Source organism: Pan troglodytes, chromosome 13, assembly GCF_028858775.2.
Source record: "Pan troglodytes isolate AG18354 chromosome 13, NHGRI_mPanTro3-v2.0_pri, whole genome shotgun sequence".
In the NCBI taxonomy this organism is placed as follows: domain Eukaryota; kingdom Metazoa; phylum Chordata; class Mammalia; order Primates; family Hominidae; genus Pan; species Pan troglodytes.
In genome coordinates this window covers 27369862-27395998 of record NC_072411.2, presented here as the reverse complement: position 1 = coordinate 27395998, position 26137 = coordinate 27369862, and the positions used below count along the sequence as shown (strand labels likewise).

The window sequence follows — 26137 nt, the reverse complement described above, 5'->3', positions numbered from 1 at the left end:
TTGGTACTTTAAAATATTTTCTGTCTCTTTGTTGAAATTCTCACTTTGTTTATGCATTGTTGTCTTGGTGAACATCTTTAAAAGAACTATTTTACATTCTCTGTCAGGTAAATCATATAATTCTGCTTTATTAGGACCAGTTTTTGGATATATTTCTTATTTCTTTGTTTGGAACACTTTGCCTGTTCTTCATTGTGTTGGACTCTGTATTCACATTTGTGCCTTAGACAAAGCAGCATCTCTCAGACTGGCCCTGTACAGAAGACTCCCAACCATCAGCTGGGTCAGAGATTCTGAGGGCTTTTATCAACTCTTCCTCTCCCACAAGGAGAAGCAGGCAGCTGTGGTTTTTGCCCACTAGCTCTGTGTTTAACCAGAAGGAAGAGGGCTATGCTTTTTATCAGCCCAAGCTGCCATCTTCACTGTTCCTCAGGCTATGAGGCTGTGGTGGACTTATTCATGTCCCAAGACTGGCAGGACAAAGTTAGTTCTCTGGCAAACCCTCCTGAGGAAGTTGGGACATTGAACAGTGAATCAAACCTTGCCCTTTTTGGGAGAAGCTGGGAGCTAATGGGGTCTATTCTAATCATATGATCCTGTTCTGGAGGCAGAATCTCTGGTGCAGTGTGTCCTGAAAGTTTTTACAAGCTTTGATAAGTCTGGTTGCACATTCTCTTGGGGTGCAGGAGCCTTTCAGTGAGGCTGAATAATTTTAATAATTTAAGACTAACTTTTTTAATTAAAAAATTAATTTAAAAAATTTAATTATTTAAGAATAATTTTAATAATTCCTAATTTCAGAATTATTTCTGAATTGGTGTGTTTGTGGAGGAGAGGAGGATCTAGGGCTTCTTACTCTGCCACATTGCTAATGTCACACTCTCTGGTTGTTATATATTTTGGCAACTCAGACAACCTTCTATTTAAATCCTTCTGCACACACTGTTTCTGAATACTAGTCTATAACTAGCAACTGCAATGCTAGGGCTTAATAATATAATAAAAGCCCCAACTGACCACAGTTGTCAGAAGCTACAGAAGCCTAAGGTCAGATTGTCGATGGCATCATCTTCTGGCTTTCTTCTCAGGACATCTCATCCATGAGGTGAGAGAAAGGATGAAGCCATCAAAAGGGAGGGAGCAACAGGGGAAGAGGAAACAAATGGGAGAGATGAGAAGTTAAAGTGCTGGAGAGGAAGTGAGAAAGGTGGGAAAACAAAAGTTGGAGGAGGAGAAAAGGAGAAAAAGTGGAGAGGAGCAGGCAAGAGTGAGAGGTCTCTACCCTCCTCCTTCACTCCTAGCCATCTCCTGCTCCCCTCCTCTGCTTCTGTCCAGGCTGGTAGCCTTTGCCACAGGGAACTCTTTGTCTTCCTTAGGGCCAGTGCTCCTCCCAGGTGACATAATTTTTTATGCTTTTTTTTTGCTCCGTTCCACTCACTGAAGCTACTGCCTCCATAGAAGCTTGGTCCTCAAGTTAGAGAGAAATTCTGTCTACGGACCAATCACAAGGACTACACAGAGGCCCTTTGCTTCACCATTGCCCAGGCCAATCAGCCACACTCAGCTCTCCACGGAAGAGAGCATGGAACCTCCTTCCTGGGACAGCCTATTCTCTCTGCACAGCTTTGGGTCTTGGCAGCCAGAGTCTTGGCAGGAAAAAGCTGGAACATCCACACTCAGAAGGCCTGGGGTGTGGATGGTTTCTGCTGAAGTCAGGCTACAAGCATTTGCATGACAAGCATGGGAAGGGAACATGGACAGATTTTATTTTACACTGATCTTTTTATTGGGATGCACATGACCACTTGAGGCTTGGGGGTGCTGGTTGGCTCAAACCTATTGCTCTGATCTAACTCCTTTGAGCCCTGAGCTTCTGTGACAGACAGGAGGAGGACAAGCAAGGAGTGGGCTCGAGTCATCCTCTCAGGGAGGGAGCAGAGGAGAAACCCATTCCACTGGCTTCCTCAAGCAGGGAAATAGGGAATAACGACCAGGAAGATGGCTTTGAAAACAAACGTTTAAACAACAACAAGAACAACAACAACAAATTCAAGATGCTTTGGATTGAAAGCAAAGAAGACCCAAAGTAAAACAGCTATAAGAACAAGGGTATGTATGATATGCCACAGCAAAATCATAGGTGTGGGTGGTCCCAGAGTTGATGTGGTCGCTCCAGAGGTCCTCAGGGACCCCACTGGTTTTTCATCTTTCCCCTCTGCCACTGCTGTCTGCTGTGATGCCACTCTCAGTGGTTGCAGGAAGACTGGGGCCTTTCCATGCAGCAGAAAAACAGAGTTCTCCTACTCAGCCATTCCTTATCAATAGGGAAAAAAATCTTTTCCTTGGAATCCATGGCAGAATTCATCTTAGTGCTATTGGCCAGGGCTGGCCCTGTGCCCAAAACTCTGCAGGCAGTGCGGGCTGGTAGGGCTACTCTTCTGGGCCTCATGGTAGAGGGTGGGTTGTGCTCCAGACACGTGGGCAGGAGGGGCTTCTGGTTAGGCCCATGGCATCTGCTACATCCCACACATCATAGAAATCCCTGAGGGGTCGTTTCTGTTGTCTCTGTTGGGATTCACAATGAAATTATGATGATGACTGTGGAGTGCTATTTTTATAGGAGCATGGACGCAGAGGCATCTGCATCCTGCTTCACAGCCAGACTCGGGGAATCCCCAGGGAATCATTGGACCACTGAATGTCTGGTCCACTGAGGAAGAGAAGGTGAGCTGATCCTGTGGGAGGAAGAAAGGAGACCCTGGGGGAATCAGGGGCTCGATTAGCCACTGGGGGACATTCTGGAGTGAACAGTGCTTAGCCACAAGCAAGAACTAATGGATCAGGAAGAACTGCTTTGTTGCTCTGTGCCAGGCAGTGTGGTGAGTTCTTTGCACTCATTTTGCCCAGGCCTAATCTTGCCAGTGATTATTACCCCAAGTTTGCCAATAAGGGATAATTGTTTCTTGTTTCCAGCTGTTGGCCAACAGCCCCCCCCCATCACCCATGTGACTCTTCAAATGTGCACCAGATGCTTGAATTCCTGGAGGGATGTGCTCTCACTCCAGGTTTTGCCTGGTCCAGGAGCTTAGCATGGAGCCACTTAGTCATTATCATTTGGGATTTTTTGTTCATTACTGGTAGTTTCTAAAAGCACTGGGGGCAGTCTTTAGCAGGGGGTCCAGCTCTCTTGGCAGCTAAACTGCTCCTTGTAGAAAGTTAGAGTTGCAGAACACACCAGTCTCTGAGAGCCACTCTGTCCAGCGTCACTGAGGGTCGTCAGAGCCTCTGCCTGTGTTCTGCAGATCCGACCTGGGGTACCTAATCCCCTCCTGCTGAAGCAGCATCTGGTTTGCTGATCAGCTTTTCTGTGCTCTGACCACTTTTGACAACTGTCCTGCTCTACCCCTGTCTCTTCTCCCTGTGCATGGAAACAGGACCCTCCTTTGTTTGCCCAAAGCATAACAAATGCTAAGATCTGGCATTTAACACGACTTCCTTAGAAGCTTGGGCATGACCTAGGAGATTACAATGGAGAAGAGGACAACTCCACACTGAGTCTCATGCACACACATAGAATATCTAAGGAATGTTGTACAGGTATCCTGTAACATAGTGGGGATTAGGTTGCTGGAGAGAAAGATGAATGGGAGATTTGCTTTCTGGTCCAAATGTGTTGAATGTTGCACTTGAAATTTAAATCATGTTGCATATATTCCCCTTTCCAATATAATCAATCAAACAATAAGCACACATGAGATTAGTCACTGCTGTTTCTATAATCTAGAAGCCCTTCACAGGGTCTTTCCTTTTTGTCCCATTTGCTGTCCCATTTTGTAGGGCTTAGCTTATTCTGCCCCCTCTCCACACACAGAGTCCCCCATGGTCCTGAACTCCCTCCCTGAGCCTCTAGGACCCCAAAACACTGTTGGGCCGAAGAGAAAGCCAAGGCAACTCATCCTGACACCCAGGCCTGGTCCTCCACTCCTGGGCAGATGGCCTCTCGCATCACTATGGACTATACCTCTCCTTGTCTCAATCGCTACTTTTTTAGAAGAGGATTTAGGCTTTACCTGCAGAACCAAAGGTTGACTGAAGAGTTGGCCTCTGCTTGGAGAGGCTCAGTAGCCAAAGGCCAACTGAAGAAAGTAGACCACAGTTTTCCATAGTTCATAGGGAGTCTTGCAGCTGGGGAGATTTTGGAGATAGTGTGCAACCAGCTCATTTACTCATAAAGACATTGAGGGTCAGAGGGAAGGAAGAACTGCAGCTTGAATTTCTCTATCCCGAGAGTGCTGCTGGCCCCAGCATGGCCGCAACCAGGGCCCTGACACTCTCTAACCTGTGATTCAGCCTCCAGACTTCCCCAGGCTGTGTGACTAAGCCTGGAGGGGCTCCCCTCAGCTCAAGTCACTGCGGAGTTTTCACAGGGCAGGTGGCAGAGGACAAGACAAAAGGCCAACACTGATAGAGATGCGACAACTGGAAGGTGCTACAGCCCCTTGGACATTGCCTGTGGGAGGGATGGCCAGAGTCTCTCCCCACAGGGGTGTTATGAATGGAGTCTGGAGGGGGCCAGCCTTGAGCATGCTGAAGGAAAAGACTTGTAGGTGGGAGGCTGACATCAGCTCTCAGATGGAGGCTGCAGCTCTGCAAGACATAGGCCCAGCCAGGGAGTTCGGAATGCATTCTGGCGCTCCTTGCTGACACTGAAGTACTGGGCAGTCTGTTATGGGTTGGGTGAGTCTCTGAAAATGAAGGTGACAACCACCAGGTCATCCCAGGACACTCTTGTCTGTCGGCTTCCTTTTTGGCTTTTCCATGTTCCCTCAGAGTGCTGCTTCCTAATCACGTGTGTCTTCAGGCTCACGCTGGCATTTATTTCCCCCAAGTGGACATGCTGAAGCTGACCTCTATGGATCCTGATTCGGGGGTCTGAGGTGGGGACTGGCTGTGACAGTGTTGGAATTCTCCCTGGGTGAGTCAGATGCATGAGAATATGATCCTCAAACCTTGTTTCCTCTGCACAAGATTCAGCAGCTGGGAGTCAGGGCTGATGAGTCTGGGTGTTGGGTCAGGGCTTGGATGTGTCATCTCCCTCCTTCATCCTCACATCTCTAGTCAGCTCTCCCACTTCCCTCAAGGCCAACAGTAGCCTGTTCCATTCGCCTTGAACGCACTCTCTCTATGTCTGCCACCTCCCCTTTGCTTATGACATTCTTTCAGCTTGGAATGGCTGGCCCTTTTATAATAGCAGGAAGGAAGCCTTTCCTGCTAATCTCATCCCAATCCCCCGACTTCCTACTTCACTCAAGGACTGCACTCCTGGATGCATGTTTGCTACATCCTGCTTCACAGTTTAAAGTGAGGTGCTCTTGCCTCTTATAGGTCCTGTGTCCTGAAATACTCAGCCAACTGTTCTATTGACTGAGCAAATGGTGTAAGAAAAAATGAATGCCCATATGAATGAGTGTCAGCTGAAAGAACAAATGAGTAAATAAATGAACAAATAAAGAATTGCAGACCTCATTGCATGCCTGCACCCCTCCAAAAATAGCACAAACCAAGTCACTTGCTTTCATCTTCCTTCCTGAAACCTCTTCCCTCTTTAGAAAGTGGCTAAGATTGGGGGTGAGCTTCATTTGATTTGACTTGATCTGCTCAGCTCTTATTGACTGAATTTCATCCAGCTGCAAACTGGCCCACTTGGGTCCATGGCTCAGCAGAAGGCCCCTGGGCTTTTTCTGCCCTCAGAGCACTTAGGGTGACATGCACAGGCCCGAGATTCCACAGCCAGATTATCAATGGCCTCTGCCTGCTTTTTCCGGCTGGTTGTTGCCAGGACCGCTGAGCTATTAATACTCTGCCATCAGCTGCCTTGAAACAATGCATGGTAAGCAGATTGATCCCTCAGCTGACTTTTCTGTGAGCTGGTGGTGGGGGGACGCCTGGGAGGAGTGGGGGTGAAGCAGCCCTGTGGGGCTGGCACCTGGATCTGTCTACAGGGGATTTGTCCAGCACCTCACTCTCAGAGTCACAGGTTTTCCACACCTAAGTCCTGTGTGTCCCTCGACCAACACATCTGCATCATTTCAAGTGTCCTAATGGATGTGATGATTGCCAAGGGCCTTGGGATTGGGTTACCTCTGGGTTATCCCAATTGGATAGTGACTTAGGTGAGAACCTGCAAGGAAGACCCTGAAGCTCTGTCAGCTCAGTGATCTGGGGTTAGATGCAAATGGTCCCAATGTGATGCCTGCCATCTCGGTCACCCCATCTCTATCCATCCTCACTGCCACCTCTGCTGCCTCCAAACAAAGGGTGTAAGAAAAAATGAATGTCCATATGAATGAGTGAATGTCAGCTGTAAAAAACAAATGAGTAAATGAATGAACAAATAAACAAACATATAACCATCATCGCCACTATCCTTACCCCATCCCAACCGTGAAACTACAACCGTTATCATTAATACCCCATCCCAACTCCAAGATTGGCAGATTACCCCATCGCAACTCCAACCCCACCATCAACAGAAGCACCAGCCCAAATACCAAGACTCGCCCCCGCATCAACCTCCACAGCACCCACCCCAACCCCACACGTCCTGTAGCACCCCTCACCATTCCCTTTTCCCGGGTCACCTCTGCTGGCTGTAACACACTCTGTCACTCACTGTGTCTGAAGAGCCAGGCTGCCCATATCCTGCACCACATACATCCTTGGGCTCCATTTTTCTTTCTAAACTGCCTTTGGGGTGTATTTAAAGCCCCTCTCGTTTGTGTGGTCAGGTTGGGGGGTGGTTGAAGAGATAGATAGATTGATGACAACCCTGGAAGGGCTCACTGGCCCCAGACAGTGGGGTACCTTGAGGGCTACAGGCATCAGTGTGGATTTGATCTTGAGATTACCTTTTTGAGTTAGGAGAGGTTTCCAAGAAGAAAGTTACATGAAAAATCCAAAGAATCACAGAATCAGGGGTCATTCAGACAGAGAACGCTTATTAGATACCTGTGAAGGAGTAACATGGCAAAGTGAGGGAGCAGGCTGGGGACAGGAGAGCAGGTGCGATGACCAGAGCAGACTTCTGAGGAGCTGGCATCTGGATAAGAAAGAGCCAGGCATTTGAAGATCAGGGAGAAGTGTTCTGGAGAGAGGAGTCGGCAGACACAAAGGCCCTGAAGTGGAAAGAGCTTGACTGATTTGAGGAAGAGAAAACTAGTGTGCTGGAGCCCCTGACCCCTGGGAGCCAGGTCTCCTTATTTACTACAAGATGAAATAATACCCCCCACGCATGGTTATTATGAGGATTCAGTGAGATAATATTCACTAAGGTCAGGCCAGCATATGAAGCACGTATCTTGTACATACTAAGCACTAAATGAAGAGCTATTATTACACTTCATTGCCTTTAAAAGCCTCCTCCACCTACTCCCGACAGCCAGTGGAATGTATCTGGGCTGGATGTGGGGGGCATGGTGACTTTTTTTTTTTTTTTTTAACAAAGTCTCACTCTGTCACCAGTCTAGAGTGCAGTGGCGCAATCTCAGCTCACTGGAACCTCCGCCTCCCAGGTTCAAGCAATTCTCCTGCCTCAACCACCTGAGTAGCTGGGACTACAGGTGCATGCCACCACTCCCAGCTAATTTTTGTAGTTTTAGTAGAGACGGGGTTTCACCGTGTTAGCGAGGATGGTCTCGATATCTTGATCTCATGATCCACCCGCCTCGGCCTTCCAAAGTGCTGGGATTACAGGCATAAGCCACCACGCCCAGCCGACATGGTGACTTTTATGAAGCGGTTGACTGGGAATGGAGAGGCACAGGATGGCAGATGAAAAGTAAGTTAGTAAATTGAATTTTTTATTAGAAACTGTGAGTATTCCTGATGAGGCAGGCAGGCCAACACTGCTAGATAAATAAGATACGTAAATTTTTATTCACATCCTACCAAGTCCTACTGATGAAAACATACCTTTTGAACATTAACTCCTTCCTGGAAGATTATGTTTCTACTTCTTGGAGATTTTTTTTGTTTCCCTGTAAGCATGGGGAGTTTGATATTCCTGGCCACAGACCTTCAAGGGACACAAAGCAAGATCACTGCATTTCATAACACAGTCTCATGTGTTAATTTTCCATATGTAGATGCTATAGTTTGAATGTTTGTGTCTCCTCCAAAATTAATGCTGAAACTTAATCCCCAGTGCAGCAGTATTAAGAGTGAGGCAGGCCTGGCACAGTGGCTCACGCCTGTAATCCCAGCACTTTGGGAGGCCAAGGCAGGCGGATCACGAGGTCAAGAGATGGAGACCATCCTGGCCAACATGGTGAAACCCCATCTCTACTAAAAATACAAAAATTAACTGGGTGTAGTGGCACGCGCCTGTTGTCCCACCTACTCAGGAGGCTGAGGCAGGAGAATTGCTTGAACTCGGGAGGCAGAGGTTGCAGTGTGCCAAGATCGTGCCACTGGACTCCAGCCTGGCAACAGAATGAGAATCTATCTCAAAAAAAAAAAAAAAAAAAGAAAAGAAAAGAAAAGAAAAGAAAAAAATGCAGTAAGCCCTCCAGAAAGTGATTAGGCCATGAGGCCCCTTCCTGGTGGATGGAATTAGTCACTGACCAAAGGACTGGCGGAGCTAGGTAGGTCTCCTTTCACCCTTCCACCTTTTCTGCCATGTGAGGACACAGTACTCCTCTCCTCTGGAGGTCACAGCCACGCAGTGCCATCAGGGAAGCGAAGCTGGGCCCTCAGCAGACGCCACACCTGCTGGGGTCTTGATGTTGCGCTTCCCAGCCTCCAGAAATGTGAGAAAGAAACATCTGTTCTTTATAAATTACCCATTCTGTTGTTATAACAACAGAAACAAAACCAAGACAGTAGAATATAAATCCCAGAGTGCACCTTCTGTGTGTGAATAGCACAACTTGCCCTTTGGGTCCTAACCGCTGGCCTTGAGTTTGGATTACTGGTGCCCACAATGATGACTATTCTAGAGCAGCTCTTGCAGAACCACACACCCAGAAGGGCCACCCAGCCTTGCCCTGAGTGGACTGGGCACGATGTATGAGCTGACAGTCATTCGTTTCAGAATGACATCTTCAACTGTATTATTTTGGCACAGATTTTGTTTTTGCGTTAATCATGCAGGAGCACTCTTTTGTCCCACAAAGTAACACACTCTCTCCCAAACTTCTCAAAATGCATGGCCTTCCTGGTCCAGCTCTTTATCTCCCATAAAGGAACAGTGCAGAGACAGTGAGGAATGGCAGCCAACACATGGCTTCAGGTAGGCTAAGGGATGGGGTTTAAAGAAGACTAGAATCCACAGGAGAATGTGCCCAGCCTGAAGCAGGCACTGTCACGTGCTTCCAGCATATTGTTGCAGCAGAGGAAAATGCCTACTATTTCTGGCTTCTCTAATTTTTCAAGAGAATCCAGAAATTCAGATATTTATGGGATGTCTATCAATTTTTAAGTGTGGGCAAGTAATCCAATGTTTTTAAAAACCCTGTGCAGGGAGCACTGTGAGATCAAAAGCCTATATAGCTGTGGGTGGGATGTGGAGCTCTGTTTCAGAGGATCAGTGCAGGAGGCTGTCAATTTCCTTCCCCTAGTTTCTTCAACTGTTATTCCTGAGGAAAGAGCATGTGATGCTTGCATATGTGACCAAGTTACACTGGTCCTCTGTAGGATTTCATTTTAAAAATTGTATTTTCTCCACTGTGTCCATGGAGGGCAACATGCTTGCCCAGAGCTTTCAACCAAGTTGCCTGGCATCACCTTGCATCCCACCAGCACAGGACTGAGACATATGTTCTCTGGACTCAATTAAAAAATCCCACTGAAGGGCCCTGAGTCAGCCCAACTTGAGTCAAATGCTGTCTTTGGAAGGAATCAACTATAAATGGGGTGGGTGTGAAGTACTGTGATTGGCTGAGCTTGGATCAGGTACTTCCCCCTGGGCCAATCAACTGTGGCTGGAGGGTGTGTGTCTGTGAACCTGGAGGGTCCTATATAAATTGCAGAGCAGCAGCGAGAGGGGTGTGTCCTTGAAGAAGGGAAATGGTCCTGTGGTACTTTGGGAAGATGGACAAGAGGGATCAGAGGCTTCAGATATCTAGGGCTTCATGGGACCATAATTAACAATGAAGTGGTGTTTTGATCGATGAGTCTCAGAGGAAGTCTTGTCCACCTGCACTGCTAGAGCAAAGCTCAGGCATTGATTCAATCCTGGTTGCTGGGGCCAGTGTAGATGGCAAGTGGGAGGAGATGATGTTTCTTGGGCAGCATCAGGACCCTCTTCTGAATCCCTGACCCTGGGTCTTGTGCTCTAGCCTGCTGGTGTCCCAAGGCTCTCACAGACAAAGCAAAGCGGACAGAGGTGGTTGAGTTCAGAAGCCATGTTTTCGGGGTGTCCAGGAAGGAATTGGGATCAGGCTGAGGTCACCCTGGGGAGGGGGTTGCCATTTGACTTGAACCTGGAAGAATAAGTGAGGTAGAGGAAGCAGATGAGTGGTGAGAAGCCTAAGGCAGAGGCGTGAAGTGAGGAAAAGGCTGGAACAAAATGTGGGTCAGAAGCACAGAGACAGGGAGTCTAAAAGAGGGACCCAGGCACCAGGTCACCCTGGCTCTTGAATCCTGTTCAGTTTAATATGAAGCTGTTGTCTCTCAGCCCCAGCTCCACCCTTTTACAACTCATTTTGCAATGCTGAACTTGAGACTGCAAACCAGGTTTCTACCTTGCCAGCTTCTCTTTGTTAGGCTCCTCTAATTGCCCCCATGATCCTCTGTGAGGCAAGCCTGGGAATGGCTCCTCCCTGTTTCTTGTGGCCTTTCTGTCTCCTCCCTGTTCCTGGGAGAATCAGCCAGCCCTGGTTCTTCCTCATAGTAGAGACAGTTCCTTTCCATTGCAGCCTCTGAACTGTTCCCCTGAGATGCACCAGCAACGCCCGAACAGTGCCCCTTCCTGAGGCCTGGGCCCCAGATCTTCTTGGGCCCAGAGACACCAGCACCAATAGCAGAAATGAGAAAGTTCTGAGAAGGATCAAGACCTCAGAAAACATATTTTCTTTATTTCCTCAAAAGTCAGAGTTTTCTCCTAGAAGTTCAATCTAGTTCTGTCACGAATTAGGTTGAATGGATGTGCTGCTCTAATTTTTGGCTCCCTACTCGTTTCCATTTGTCTTTTCTCCCCTTCTGCACCAATACCTCATTGCCTAATTACTTGAGATGGGTAATAATTCCTAGTCTGTGACAGGGTGAGTCCTCCTGTCTAAGTCTGCGTCTTCAGGACCATCTTGGCTATTCTTAATCTTTGTTCCTCTTTGTCAGTATCAGAAGCAGCAGATCAAGCTACACAATCACAACCACAACACGACAAAAACAAAAAATCCAACCACTTTTGTGTTCAAAACACAATAAGTGCTTTGTGTGCTTTGGAATGCATTGAAGACATAGACAACGGATATTCTTTAATGTTTTTAAATCAGGTTTATAATTTTGTCCATATAGGTCAGGTACATCCTTTGTTAAATCTACTCTTGTGGACTTTATAAGCTTGAGACAATTTTAAATGATACCTTTACAAATGACATTTTAAAATGTTGTTAGTGTATAGAAATGCAATTTTAAAAAGTGACCTCTACTAGTACCCTACAGAGTAATGGTAAATTCTCTTATTAATTCAATAATTCACCTGTAGATTCTCTGGATTTTCTACATGGACAGTCATAGTATCTGCAAGTACTGACTGTTTTGGCTGTTCTTGCCTGATCTTCATAACAATATTTTCCTTGCCTGTCTTTGGGAGCTGGGACCCACAGTATGATGTTTAATGGAAGCAGTGATAATGGGCCCTTTACCTCCTCCTAATCTTAGGGAAATGCTTTTAACATGCCACTCTTCTATGTGATGTTTGCATTATTGGGTTGAGAAACTTTCTATTTCTAGCTTGCTAGGAATTTTTATAATGAAAGTAAAGTTGTATCAAATGCTTTTTCTTCAACTAAGAGATACTGATCTTTCCCTTTGAACTGTGAATGTATGACTTTCATTCATTGATTTTAAAAAATGTTAAATCCACCTTACACTACCAGAATAAACCCAATGGTGATATATAAGCTTTCTTATACATTGCTGGATTCAGTTTGCTAATATATTTTAAGATTTTCTTACATCTGGGTTCATGAGAGACAGGTTGCCTGTAATTTTATTTTCTTACACTGTTGTGGTTGGATTTTGGAATCCATGGTATGCCAGCTTCATAAAATGATCCCATTGTCTATTTTCTGGAGGATTCTCAGTAAATTTGGAATTGTTCATCTCTTGGGTATTTGATACAGCTCTCTGTGGAACTCAGACCCGGTGTTCTCTCTGTGGAAAGAGATCTTTCTAGCTACTGCTCCATTAAGTGGCTATAGAACCATTCAAAATTTTTGTTTTTTAGTTTTCCTCAGTGTTGGTAAGTTATATTTTTAATGAATTTGCACATATTATCTAAGTTTTCAAGTTTATTGGTATAATGTTGCTGTCCTTGTATTGCCTTCTTAATCGCTGCAGAATTTGAAGTTATGTTTTCTCTTTTACTCCTAAATTATTTATTCATGCCTTCTCTCAAGTTTTTCTTGATTACTTTTGCCTGAAGTTTTAAAATTTACCATTTCAAAGAACCAATTTTTAGCATTTTTTGTCTACTGTATATGCTTATTTTTCATTAATTTTTGCTTTCATCTTTAGTGTACTCTCCCTTCCATTTTCTTTAGGTTTGTTCTATTGTTTTTCTTAAGATGTTTAGTTCATTAAATTGTAGCCTTTCTTGTTCCTACTATTAACATTTAAGGATATACGTTTCCATCCATACAAGGGAACTTCAAAAATTTCATGGAAAATTTAATTAAAAGATAAAAATTAAAAACATAAACTTTATTTCTCAACATAAGCACCATCAAGTTCAAGACACTTTTGCAAGCAATGAAGCCAGCCAGTCAGTCCATCCCTAAAGAAATGAGGGTCCCTGGAATTTAACCATGTCAATGCAGTCTTTTTTACATTATTAGCTGAAGAAGAATGAGTGCCCTTTACAAACTTTTTAAGATTAGAAAGCAAAAAGAAGTCAGAAGGAGCCAAATCAGGATGGAAGGCAGATGCCTCATGATATCCCATAAAAACTCTCATGAAATTGCCCTTGTTTGATGAGAGGAATGAGCAGGGTCATTGTAGTGGTGGAGAAGGATCCTCTGGGTAAGCTTCCCCAGGCATTTTTTTGCTAAAGCAGAAACTGCTACCTTTCTCAACATACTCTCATAATAAGTAGATGTTATGGTTCTTTGGTTCTCCAGAAAGTCAACAAGTAAAATGCCTTGAGCATCTGAAAAGCTGTTCCCATGACCTCTGCTCTTGACCCATCCGCTTTTGCTTTGAATAGACCACTTCCACCTCTTGGTAGCCATTGCTTTGATTGTGCTTTGTCTTCAGGTAAAGCCACATTTTATCTCCTGTTGCGGTTCTTTGAAGGAATGGTTCAGGATCTTGATTCCACTTGTTTAAAATTTCCATTGGGAGATCTGGTCCTGTCTGCAGCAGATCTGGGCACAATGGCTTGGGCACCCATCAAGTGGAAAGTTCGTTCAACTTTAATTTCTTAGTCAGAGTTTTGTAAGCTGAATGATTTGAGATGTCTATGGTGGTGTCTCTTGTTTCTGCTGCTAATCTTCAGCCCTCCTCGATTAGGGCATGAGCAACATTAATATTTTTTCTCACAAGTTGATGTGAATGGTTGGCCACTATGGGCTTCATCTTCAACATCTTCTTGTCCTTTCTTTAAAGAAGTTATCCATATGCAAACTGCTGATTTTGGGGTCATTGTTTCCACAAACTTTTCATAAGGTACCAATAATTTCATCCTTCTTCCACCTACCTAAGCTTCACCACAAATTTGCATTTGTTTTTGCTTCAATTTTAGCAGAATTCATGTTGCTTTGATAAGGGCCCTTTTCAAAACGATGTCTTATCCTTCTTAGTGCCTCAAACTAGATCCTGACAGACATGTTATAACAAGTTAGTATGAGTTTGTTTTGATGCAAAAAAATTTTCAAATCCATGCTTAGTTTTTTTATAAGCATTTTCTATGAATGTTTTGAAGACCCTTTGAATATCAAATTAGCATTTCATTTCATTTTCATATGCAGTCTTTTAAATATTTTCTAATTTCTATTATTATTTCTTCTTTGACTCGTGTTATTCTGAAATATGTTGTTGAATTTGTGTGTGTGTGTATATATATATTTTTAATATATATATAATTTGTGTGTGTATATATAATATATATATAAATTACCTTTATGTTATTGATTTTTAACTTAATTTCATCATGGCCAGAGATTAGGGTTTATAAGATACCAAGACACCAATCCTTTGACAGTAGTTGAGACTTTTTTTTTTTGGTCTTAGTATGTTAACAATTTTTGTAAATATTTGTTTTTTGTTTGTTTGTTTGTGATGGAGTCTCACTCTGTCACCCAGGCCAGAGTGCAGTGGCACAATCTTGGCTCACTGCAACCTCCGCCTCCTGGGTTCAAGCGATTCTCCTGCCTCAGCTTCCTGAGTAGCTGGGACTACAGGTGCACACCACTATGCTTGGCTAATTTTCATATTTTTTTAGTAGAGGAGGGGTTCCACTACATTGCCCAGGCTGGCCTTGAACTCCTGGCCTCATGATCTGCCCACTTCGGCCTCCCAAAGTGCTGGGATTACAGGCATGAGCCACTGTGCCCAGCTCAATTTTTGTAAATATTCTATGTAGGCTTGAAGAGAATGTGTACTTCTTTACTGTTGGATGCTGTGGATACTAATTATTATCTATCTATTTGTCCATTGTTATCTTCTATCTTCTATCATCTCTACCTACCTTCCTATCCACCTACCTACCTACCTTCCTTCTTGATCTCTATTATATCAAGACTGGTGTATTTTTCAAATCTTGTGTGTCTCCTTCTTTCTCTCCCTCCCTTCCTTCCTTTTTTCCTCCCTCTTTGCAAGACAGCTGTGTCAATATCTCCTGAAATAATGATGGATTTGTCTATTTCTCTGTGAACTTCCTGCCAACTTTTGCTTTATATATTTCAAAACCGTATTTCTAGATGCATATAAGTTTATAACTATTATATTAGCTTTGGGGAGTTGATATTTGCATTTTTTTTTACTTTTTTACTTTTATCCTTTCTGCATTGATATGTTTTAGACCTATTTCTTATAAATAGCATGTTTTACTTTTCTATTATGACAATCTTCTCTTTTAAATGGAAAATTTAATAGATTTGCATTAATTGTATTTCTAATATAATTGATTGGTTTCTAATAAGTCATTTTGTACTTTCTGTCCAATCTTTTCTATATTTGTTTCTCTTGCTTTCTTTTGAATTGATTAGATATTTTTTCTTATTCCATTTTTTGGGGGCTCTGGTTTAGAATTTATACATGTTTTTCTGTTATTTATTTAACAGGTTTGTTTAACTTATCAAAGTCAAAATTTAATAAATTATAATTTCCTCAAACAATATAGGAACCAAGAACATGTTAATTTTAACTCCTTTCTAAATACAGTATTGATGCCCAGTCTTTTAGTTTTAACCATATTTCTAACCTTATTGGACATAATAATAATTATTATTTGTATAAAATCAGTATTTGTTTAGATTTACTTATATTTTATCATCATGTTCTTGTCAAATATGAATTCTAGGTTGACAATTTTTTCTACTTTCTCCTTGAAAGTATTATTCCTGTTTTCATGGCTTCCTTTGTTGCTGTTGAGAAGACATTTGCCAAAATACTGTTGACACGTTAAAATTTAGCCTGTATTTTCTCTCACATTACTGCTAATACATTCTTATTCTCATCACTATTTAGCACTTTCACTATGATATGGCTAGGTGTGGATTCTTTGTATTTATCCTATTTGGGTCTTTGGGATTTCTGTATTCTGAAGATTGGTGCCTTTAATTAATCCTGGGAAGTTCTCAGTCACCTATTACCTCCCACCATTTCTTCCCCTTCTGGAAATCGGATTAGATGTAGTCTAGCTTTCATTACTCAGTCCTCCATATATTTTTGGCACACATCTGAAGTATGGACTTAATTTTGCTTAACATACTTGGTGCTTGCGGGGCCCATTTGCTATGAGTCTGGTTTTCTAACTCTGGGTCTCCCTTGCCAGTGAAATACTTTTACTTCCTCAGTCAGCAAGCTGGTGCCTTTCTGCATCTTTATTTCTCTTCTGAGTCCACAGAAACGTCCTCCTTGCATTTGAGGCTACTTTCCCTCTTCAGTGCTTTCTCTCTTATAACCATATATTCAGAACAGAAAGGATGCATCTAAAGAGGAAGTTTACATGTGCTATCTTGACAGAAAGTCAAAGTATATAAAAGAGACCGAGACCATCCTGGCCAACATGGTGAAACCCCATCTCTACTAAAAATACAAAAATTATATGGGCGTGGTGGTGGGTGCCTGTAGTCCCAGCTACTTGGGAGGCTGAGGCAGGAGAATTGCTTGAACCCAGGAGGTGGAGGTTGCAGTGAGCCAAGACTGTGCCATTGCACTCCAGCCTAGCGACAGAGTGAGACTCCATCTCAAAAGAAAAAAAAGTGATAATAATGATATTAAGCCTAAATTAAATGAGCTTTCCTTTGCTGCATGAACGTTCAGCCTAGTTTTGCTTTGTCATGTAATCTGAGACAGGGGTGCAGTTTCATGTGCTGTAAAAGTTTACATGCTTGTGGACTTTAATGTCTTAGTAGGTGAATGTTAAGGAATTGTAAGGTGAGATACCCAGGGAACGTATTTGCATGCTCTTCACTTCCTTTCTAGAGATAATGGGTTCTTCTAAATTAGGAACTTTGAAAAATGGCAGGAGTTTTCATCATTTTGGCCTGTGGTGAAGGAAGATTCCCTCTAGTCCATCTCATGACACTAAAAGCGATGTTTCTGAATTCCAAATTTGGTGATGCCACTCCCTGCTGAGAATCCTCCTGGGGATCCCAGGAGGATTACAGAGCAAAGTAGAAACTTCACAGCTGGACCCGCAGGGCTGTCAGTGAGCATCTTCCTGTTTCCTTCTCTAGGCTTGCCTCCTGCCACCTTCCCCGCTCCACCTATACTCTCCAGCGACTCACAGCACTTTGGATATGTCACAGCCATTTCTACCTAATCATTTACCTCTTCCTGAAATCCCCCATTTACTAGCTCAGATAACTGATAACTCTGATAACTCAATCATACGTTCTTACCTGTTCAGTACTAACAGAGTTCTTCCTCTGAGGTTTTCTTGACCAACTCCTCTCTCTCCATCCCACCATCTTCTGGGTCATGCATTGAAGCATCCTGCAGTTTTCTCTCTCCCTGTAGTTAGCAAGCTTTATTGCCATTTGGGGGTTACTTTCTATTATTGTTGCTGCCTCTGGGACCTCACTGAGGACAGGTATTCTTCTCTATAGACCTAGTGTACACACAGGACCAGGCACATAGGAGGTCCTGCATGCACGCTTGGTGACTTGGAATGAAGGTGTGTTCTCCCACTATGGTGTATGGGTGGTGCTGGGCTGTCTCAGGGCCCTGCAAGTCCTGCTCTGCCTTGGCCTAGGAACAAAGCTTCCCACTTGAATCTAGGGCAACACCATCCCCCAGGGCTTTCCTCTATCCTGAGAATTAAGTGTGTGTATCCAGATAAGACATTTCTGGAAGGATGTACCATTACCGCCTCCATTATCCCATCCCAGGCAGACATCTCTGGTAAAGCAGGGAAATCCCAAAGGGACAGCTACCTTGTGGGGTATCTCTGAGAACATGTTTGCCCTGCTCCTGAGGGTTTGCTTGGGAAAGTACTTACTTCAATGGGAATAGATGCCAGCTCTGCAAATGGGGATGCTGGCTTGGCATCCCCACTCACCTTGAGGCAAGCAGGAGGGTGTCTGGGCCCTCTTAGAGCAATTCTTCTGCAGGTCCCTTGGCTAAACCCCACATTCCCAGATCTCAGTGTGGATCTTCTGTCTCAGAGCTAGCATTTTCTAATACATTGTGTAGTTATTATGTGTACTGGCTGAAGCCTGGGTTCAGCTCCGGGCTTTGCCACTTCGTGATGTGCAATTTGGATGAGCTTTCTAATGTTTATTTTCTCTATTTCCTCATCTGTAACATGGGGAGAAAATAATAATACCTACCTCAGAGGATTGTTGTGAGCATTAAATGAGTTAATAGATTATACGTTATACATAGTAAATGCTTAGTACACTTAGAAATGTTAGTCAGAACTCATGTCTAATGCACTGTGTAGCCTCAGAAAAGCCCTTGCCCCATCTCCTAGCTGGGTTTCTAGCATCTGAGGGCCCTAGTTCTCTCCCATTTCACCAGTCAGTCCCACCCTGTTTGGCTTCCAAACACTCATGGCATGTTAGCAGTGCAGCTGGGCACAGGTCTGGAATCCCTCTCTGAACGAAGGGCCTTGACGGTAGTTTGGGTGATAATCATGATGATTCACTTTTTCTCTTTTGGTTCTAAAGACCACCCCCTTGGGTGTGGGCTGGGAAATACTCTGCAATTTACAACAGTGCCAATTCTTGGTGAGGCTCATCTAATTTTTAAAATTCTTTTTATCATATATTTTTGGTAGGGGATGTGGAAAAGTATTTGGTAGGAGAAAAGTATCTGGAAACAATGACCCATAAAGACACCCATAAAGGTGTCCGATCCTGGAAGGCAAAGAGAAGAGGCACAAGCTGATGCTCCCTCCTGTCTCGGCCTCTGAAGCGGGTGGAGTCTTGGAAAACTTCTTGATTCTGATGGAACTTCTTTTAATGGTCTTAGTACCCTAAGTAATTACCCTTAATATGCAGGTGAAATTTTCCAATCTTTTCTGTCCTTTTTTGGCATGCTTGAGTTTACAGTGGGTATATTGTGTATTTTACTGCTTTTCACTTAACATTATATCACAAGCATTTCCTCAACTTATTAAAAATTCTTTGTAACATCATTTTCTTGCTGTAGAATATTTATTTCCAAGTCTGCATCATAATTCTCTTAACATTCCCCTAATGATGCAAATTTAAATAGTTCTATATTTTTTCTATGGCAAATAGAGCTGTTATAAGCCTTTTTTAAGCGGAAATTTTGGCCCATATTTCAGCATATTGTTTTCAGGATAGACTTTGAGAGGTACAATTTTTGGATCAAAGAATACTAACAGTTACAAGATTCTTGGCACACTGCCACATGTACTGTCAGAGAGGTCATGCCCACGTTTATATTCACTAGCCAGTGCGAACCTAGTGACTTTGGGTAAGAGTCTTTTAAATGATCTCTGGCCTAATTTAATATGTTAAACTGCAATACACACAGGTACACCCATATTTACTACACATATATATGCACATACATGTATATATACAAGTGTATACATATACATCTACCTGTCTATATCTAAATCGAATCTATCTATCTATATCTACATCTCTATAAAGTTGACCCTTGAACAATGTGAGGGTTAGGAATACCACCCCCATCTCTACACAGTCGGAAATACATGAATAAGTCTTTTGACTTCCCCAAAACTTAACTACTAATAGATTACTGTTGAGTAGACGCCTTACCTATAACCTTAATCAATTGTTGTATGTATCATATAGTATATTCTCATCATAAAGTAAGCTAGAGAAAAGAAAACGTCACTAAGAAAATCATAAGGACTGCGTGAGGTGGCTTGCACTTGTAATCCCAGCTACTTGGGAGGCTCAGGTGGGAGGGTTGCTTGAGCCCAGGAGTCCAAGGCTGCAGTGAGGTATGATTCTACTGCTGCACTGCAGCCTGGGCAACAGAGAGAGACCTATGTCTCAAGAAAATTATAAAGAAAGAAAATCATAAGGAAGAGAAAATATATTTGATATATTTACTATTCATTAAGTGCAAGTGGATCATCAGAAAGATTTTCATCTTCATGTTGAGCAGGCTGAGGAGGAGGCGGGGTTGGTCTTGCTGTCTCAGGGGTGGCAGAGGTGGAAGAAAATCTGCATACGAGTGAACCTGCTCAGTTCAAATCCGTGTTGTTCAAGGGTCAGTGGTGTATATATACATACATATATACAAACATACATGCATATATGTATTTTTTATTAGTAATGCAGCTGCACATTTTCTTCCTGTTAGAATCATTTTTCAATGGCAGGTGATTTATAGTGGGTGGAATAAACAAGCTACAGAACTTCCTTCTACCTCCCTGGGGGTAGCTGCAGTTAGCTGCCAAGAATTCCAATTCAGCTTTGCTATTTAAAATCTCCAGCCTTGTTTTAAAAATCAAACATGTCTGTGAGGGGAAAATCTCTCTCCATGTAAACAAACAAAAAATATCTTTCTGATAATACATTTCAACAGGGTATTGAAAGGAATGAAAAATACTTATGGTAAAGAGCTTTCTTCACTTTTAGGCACCTCTGCATCTCACTACCTTGGCTAATTCTAAGTTTAAGGAAGAAGAAAGGAGCAAGGTTTATCACCCCCCACCCCCCCTTATTTTGGGAGGTTTGTTTGTTTGTTTGTTTGTTTGTTTGTTTTTGTGACAGAGTCTCGCTGTGTCACCCAGGCTGGAGTGCAATGGCCCAATCTTGGCTTACTGCAACCTCTGCCTCCTGGGTTCAAGCAGTTCTCCTGCCTCAGCCTCCTGAGTAGCTGGGATTACAGACACGTGCCACCACACCTGGCTAATTTTTGTATTTTTAGTAGAGACAGAGTTTTGCTATGCTGGCCAGGCTAGCCTCCAACTCCTGGTCTCAAGTGATCCGCCCACCTCGGCCTCCCAAAGTGCTGGGATTACAGATGTGATCCACTGCACCTGGCCTATCACCCCTTTTTTACTAATGAGGAACAAAACTCCAAGAGGAGAGCCACCTGACTCTGCTCCATGTCATCTCCCAGGAGCTGCCTTGTCTTATTCACCTAGTGAGTATCAACTGCAAGACACCAACAGATTCATTCAATTGTCAGCCCACATGTGGTGTCTAGTAATTGCACAGGTACCCAGTATTGAATGGATGACTAGTATTGCTCTGGTATCTAGTATTGCACAAATATCTAGTATTGCACAGGTGCCAGTATTGATCAGATGCTAGTACTGCACAGCTATACCCAGTATTACACAGGTACGTATTGCCCAGGTGCAAACATTGTTTGATGCTAATGTTGTACAGCTGTCCAGTATTGCACGGGAGCCAGTATTGCTCAGGTGCCCAGTATAGAATAGGTGCTTAGTATTGCATAGGGGCCAGTATTGCACAGGTATTCTGCATGGAACATGTGTTGATATTACTCAGATGCTAGTGGTACACAGCTGTTCAGTAGTGCTTAGATGCTAGTATTGTACAGGTGCCAGTATTGCCCAGGTGGCTAGTATTCCACAGCTAGCCAGCATTGCACAGGTGCCCAGTATGGAACAGATGCTAGCATTGCACAGGTATCCAGTACTTATAACATATGTGAAGCCTGCTCCCCCTGGCATCTCCATGACCTCATTTCTTAGGAAAATGAGAAAGTGGGACATGAGTCCCATACTGGATTTTATGACCTTGTCTGAAACACTTGCCTGACTTCTAGCACAACTTTTTTTGGTCTCATGTTCTCACATGGGCGCAGGATGGCATTCCGACCTGAGAAGTGTGTCAGAGCTGAGCCGGGGAAGAGTAGTGAACTTGGAATCATCTACGTTTTCTTCCCTCCTGTGTCCCTCCCACCACACACTCCACACACATGCCTCGGCATCCCTTTCGGCGATCCTGTCTCCAGATGAAGAGGGAAGGTGGTGGGCCTTCTCACTATTCTCCCTGCTTCCTCCCTGCCTGGAGGGACGAACTTGGCAGAGAGCTTTCTAATACTCATCCCAAAGAAGAAAACTTGCAGGATAAAATTTCTGACTCAGGTCAAAAGTCTGGGTGGAATGGCCTTCCCCCTGGCCTCCCAGAGGCATAGAGGCCAGGCCTCATGAGGTAGCCCTTCTGAATCCTTTGCTTTCATTTTCTCTTTGGGATCCTAGTTAGGTATCTTTTGTTGCAGAGGAGCTGCAGATGTGTCTATGTGATACTTAAAAACTTGGTTTATTCCATAGAGATTTTAGTACAAAGGCAGATGAACGGTCTTCATCCACAAACTCAACAGGTCTAGTTTGGTCTTTTGCTCCAGGGGCTATTGTGTTCTGTACACATGGTGCTTCATAACCAATTCAGGGTCATATTGATTCACAATTGTGTTAAAAGAGGATTTTGGTGCTCACTTACGCAGCACATATACTAAAATTGGAATGATACAGAGAAGATTAGCACGGCCCCTGTGCACGGATAACATGCACATTCATGAAGCGTTCCATATTTTTATTTAAAAAAAAAATTAAGAGGATTTTGTCTCATCCTGAAAGATCTCTCATAAGGTGCTTTTCCCTGTTCAGGCCTCAGTAATTTCTAGGCTGTCTTCCTCCCCAGAGTACAACCTCTAATTCCTCTCAACATTGGATGCAACATAATTTGCAAATCTGACCATATCTGCACCCACTTTCCTCCTGTAAAGGGCTCTTACCACCTTCAATTACAGCATAGTGGCCAGCCCCCTCATTAGCTGATTCTTTGCAGTCTCTGTGTCTGGAGTCATCCTCGGTTACTTCCATACATGCCTGAAGCTGCAGGAAGAATTGCACACTTGCAGGTTCCAATATCACCTTGATTTCTCTGCATTTGTCATCCCCTCACCTAGACAGCTCCTTCAAAACCCATCTCAGAATTCTCCCTCCAACAATCCTTCCCTGACTTCCCCTCAGGCCATTTGGTCCTCTGTGATGGAACCGTCGCAGCTTGGACTATTTTAACACATCTCTTATTGCAGCCAGTGTCCTCCAGGGAGCCAGTAAGGCCTTGCTCAGCTCCAAATCTCTGGCATTGCATCACCTGTAGTGTAAATGCAGAGAACATTTGTGTTCCGATTGAAGGAATTAAGGGTGTTATCTCTGCCTGGGAGCTGAGGTCTGGATGCCTACCATCCTTTCACCCTAACACCTCCATTTGTTACCTTAAGAAGACAATGTCCGTGCACTGCAGCTATGAACAAAATGGTCCTTCCTGGGCCGAGCGCAGTGGCTCACGCCTGTAATCCCAACACTTTGGGAGGCTGAGGTGGGCGAATTACCTGAGGTCAGGAGTTCAAGGCCAGCCTGGCCAACATGGTGAAACCCCTTCTCTACTAAAAGTACAAAAAATTAGCTGGGCATGGTGGTGGACGCCTGTAATCCCAGCTACTTGGGAAGCTGAGGCAGGAGAATTGCTTGAACCTGGGAGGTGGAGGTTGCAGTGAGCCGAGATTGCATCATTACACTCCAGCTTGGGCAACGAGAGCAAAACTCTGTCTCAAACAAAACAAAACAAAACAAAACAAAAAAGGTCCTTCCCTGGAGAAAGGAGTGGCCTCACTCTGACTTGGGGAATCTCAGTAAGCCCAGAGGAAGCTTTATCTTGAGAAAGCTGAATATAGAACTTGTTTCTAAGTACTTTTTGAGAGAAAAAAAATGATAATAATTTCAGCTACTTGAAAAATAAAAGGTGGCTAATGTAATGTATTTGGTTCTAAAAAAACTAGGAGATCTGCATATCTTAACATCAGCTTTGGAGGTCTATAATGTTGGCAAGAGACCTCTTGATTACAGGATGATCTTAGAATAGAGGCTGGCGAACTCCACCCAACCTTATTGCCAGGGCTCTGGATTTATGGATCCACCCATGAACCAAAACATTCTCACAGCTGTATGCCTCTATGTGTTCCTGTCATAGCAAACCAATAAAAAAGACCAAGCCTGCAGTGAAATCTCTCATACACTGGCCAGAGGATGGAGAAAAGTTTTCTGCTTTAAACTCTTGCATGTGGTTTGAGAAACAGAAGATGTTTTTGATTTTCTGGAGAGAAAGCTGGGACACTTTAAAGACCTATGAGCCCTGTTATTTAGTTCATTGCATTGTTCATTCAACATGTATTTATTGAGTACTCACAGGTACCAGGCACAATGTTAGGCAGTGCCTACCTTTTTGGAAGACAATTCTCCATGGGTCTCTTGCATTTTTCACATCTGTTGAGTGAGGCAGGAACTGCACTGTGTTCTTGACTACCTTTTCCAGGATGTTTGTGTATTAAACAGACTTGGAAGACTCAGTAGTAGCTCCCTCCAGTGCAAAAGGCAGGCATTTTACTGCCCATTATGAGATTCTGATTTTCTTGGTTCAAGATTTCTCTTCTGGAACTCCACCCACCATATGGATAAACATCCTCTGAGATCACCCACATCACCCACGTGTAACTTGGAGATGAAGAGATGCCATTCAAATATGCTGATGTCATGCTGCTTGCTGGGCTGTAAGTGCCTTTGTCTCTGACCCAGGTATCTCATGTCTTCTGTCAGCATCTATGAAACTGGTACAGGCCGAATTGCTCACTTAAAAGCAGGGCAAAACCTCAGACCCTTCACAATTCTTGGCAAGTTTCTATCTTCCTTTAACTTACTATTCAAAACATGAAAATGCAAATATTTTGTCACCATGTTACTGGTAAGAACCGTGGAGCACGGAGAAGTTAAGTAACTCTTCCTAGGTCACGCAGAGCTAGTTAGTGCCTGAGATGAGATTTTTGTCCAAGTCTGTCCAATTCCAGAGCCACTCTCTTTTCATAGCATCATGCTGACATGCTAAATTGCAAACATTAAAATGCCTGTAGTTCTACTTGTGACAGTGGGCCAGCTAAAGTACTGTTGGCCCCTAAATCATTCCCGTTGCTATGATGATAAAAATATTTAGGTAAGGAATGAAAAACAATTGAGCAGATTCTCTCCAGGGAGGACAAAAAGATAAAATCATGAAGGGGAGTTCCTTCCATTAAAAAAAGAAGAGAAAAATTCTCTCTAATATTTACATAACAATTGGCTCAAAGCCTTGACCTCCTGCCGCTTCTTCTGGTGAATAGATGAGATCCATCTCTCTCCAGGCAGGATGGGCCGAGTCATGTGAAATTCAGACTAAACAATGGAGCAGCTGGAGGAGTGGGTGAGCCCCAGGGTGGGGAGGCCTCCAGCTCCACAGGCAGGGTCTGAGCCTTGCTAGATCTTTTGAAGCCCCTTTGTGAATTTCCATGGTGCATTTTCATCTTTTGTCTTGTTTAACTTGATCATTATCTTATCCATATGATAGAGACTGACTTGTTCCTTCAGTGACTCTTTATTACCTATGCAACAAAGTCCTAATTTCTTAGCTTGGGACTGAAGCCGCTCTGTGGTCAAGCCCTTATATACTGTGCAACTGGCCCAAGCCTCCCTTCCTCTCTAAAGCATTTCCTAAGTCCATCTCACTCCCAAGATAGAACTGCTGTCTCTCTCCTTAGTGTTTTAAATTGATCTGTATCACTACTCTCTCAGCATCCATAATACTTTAGGGCTTATATACATTTACATGTTTATCTTCTCCCCTAAGCTAGGGACCCCTGAAGGCAGAGGCTGCTATATTCAGCTATGTAATTTCAACACTTACATGGCACCTAATAAATGTTTGTGGATTACAGCTATATGCTCAGACACACACACATATATATTATCTATCTGTCTCTGAATCTGAAATTTAATCACTAAATACTCTTAGTTTGGGAATGAGCACTTTGAAGAAGCACAAATCATCTAAGAAGTGTTGGTAGAGATGCTTTGGCATGATGTAATCTAGATGATCACTTTCCTTTTCATAAGACTGGCCTGGGTGCAAGCGTCCTGGGTGCTGGAAGTGTGGATGAGGTGTGACCGGGCTGGCAGCACTTGCTATCTCTATAAGCTAATCATCCCACCAAGAGCAGATAGACTCCACTGCATTATCTCTCCCCACCAGGAGGAGAGACCTCTCAACCAGGCCAGCTCTGACTAGGGATGGCGATGCTGGCAGAGGTGCCTGGGCCATCACTGTCCAGGGCCACTGGGTGGCAGAGACCTGGCTGGGGATTCTCTGATCCCAGCACTGGTCAGTCATGCCAGCATCCATGAGTCTTGATGCCACCTGCTCTGCTCCCTGGGCAGCTCCTGCTGACTCATCTC

The 26137-nt window shown here is 43.7% G+C and overlaps 1 non-coding gene across 1 annotated transcript; it reads left to right on the top strand.

Moving 5' to 3' along the window:
- The first annotated feature begins 22301 nt into the window (after positions 1-22301).
- LOC112208557 (U6 spliceosomal RNA) lies at positions 22302-22408 on the top strand. Its single transcript, XR_002943017.1, has one exon. It is a non-coding gene; the product is annotated as a U6 spliceosomal RNA (small nuclear RNA).
- Positions 22409-26137: the final 3729 nt, after the last annotated feature.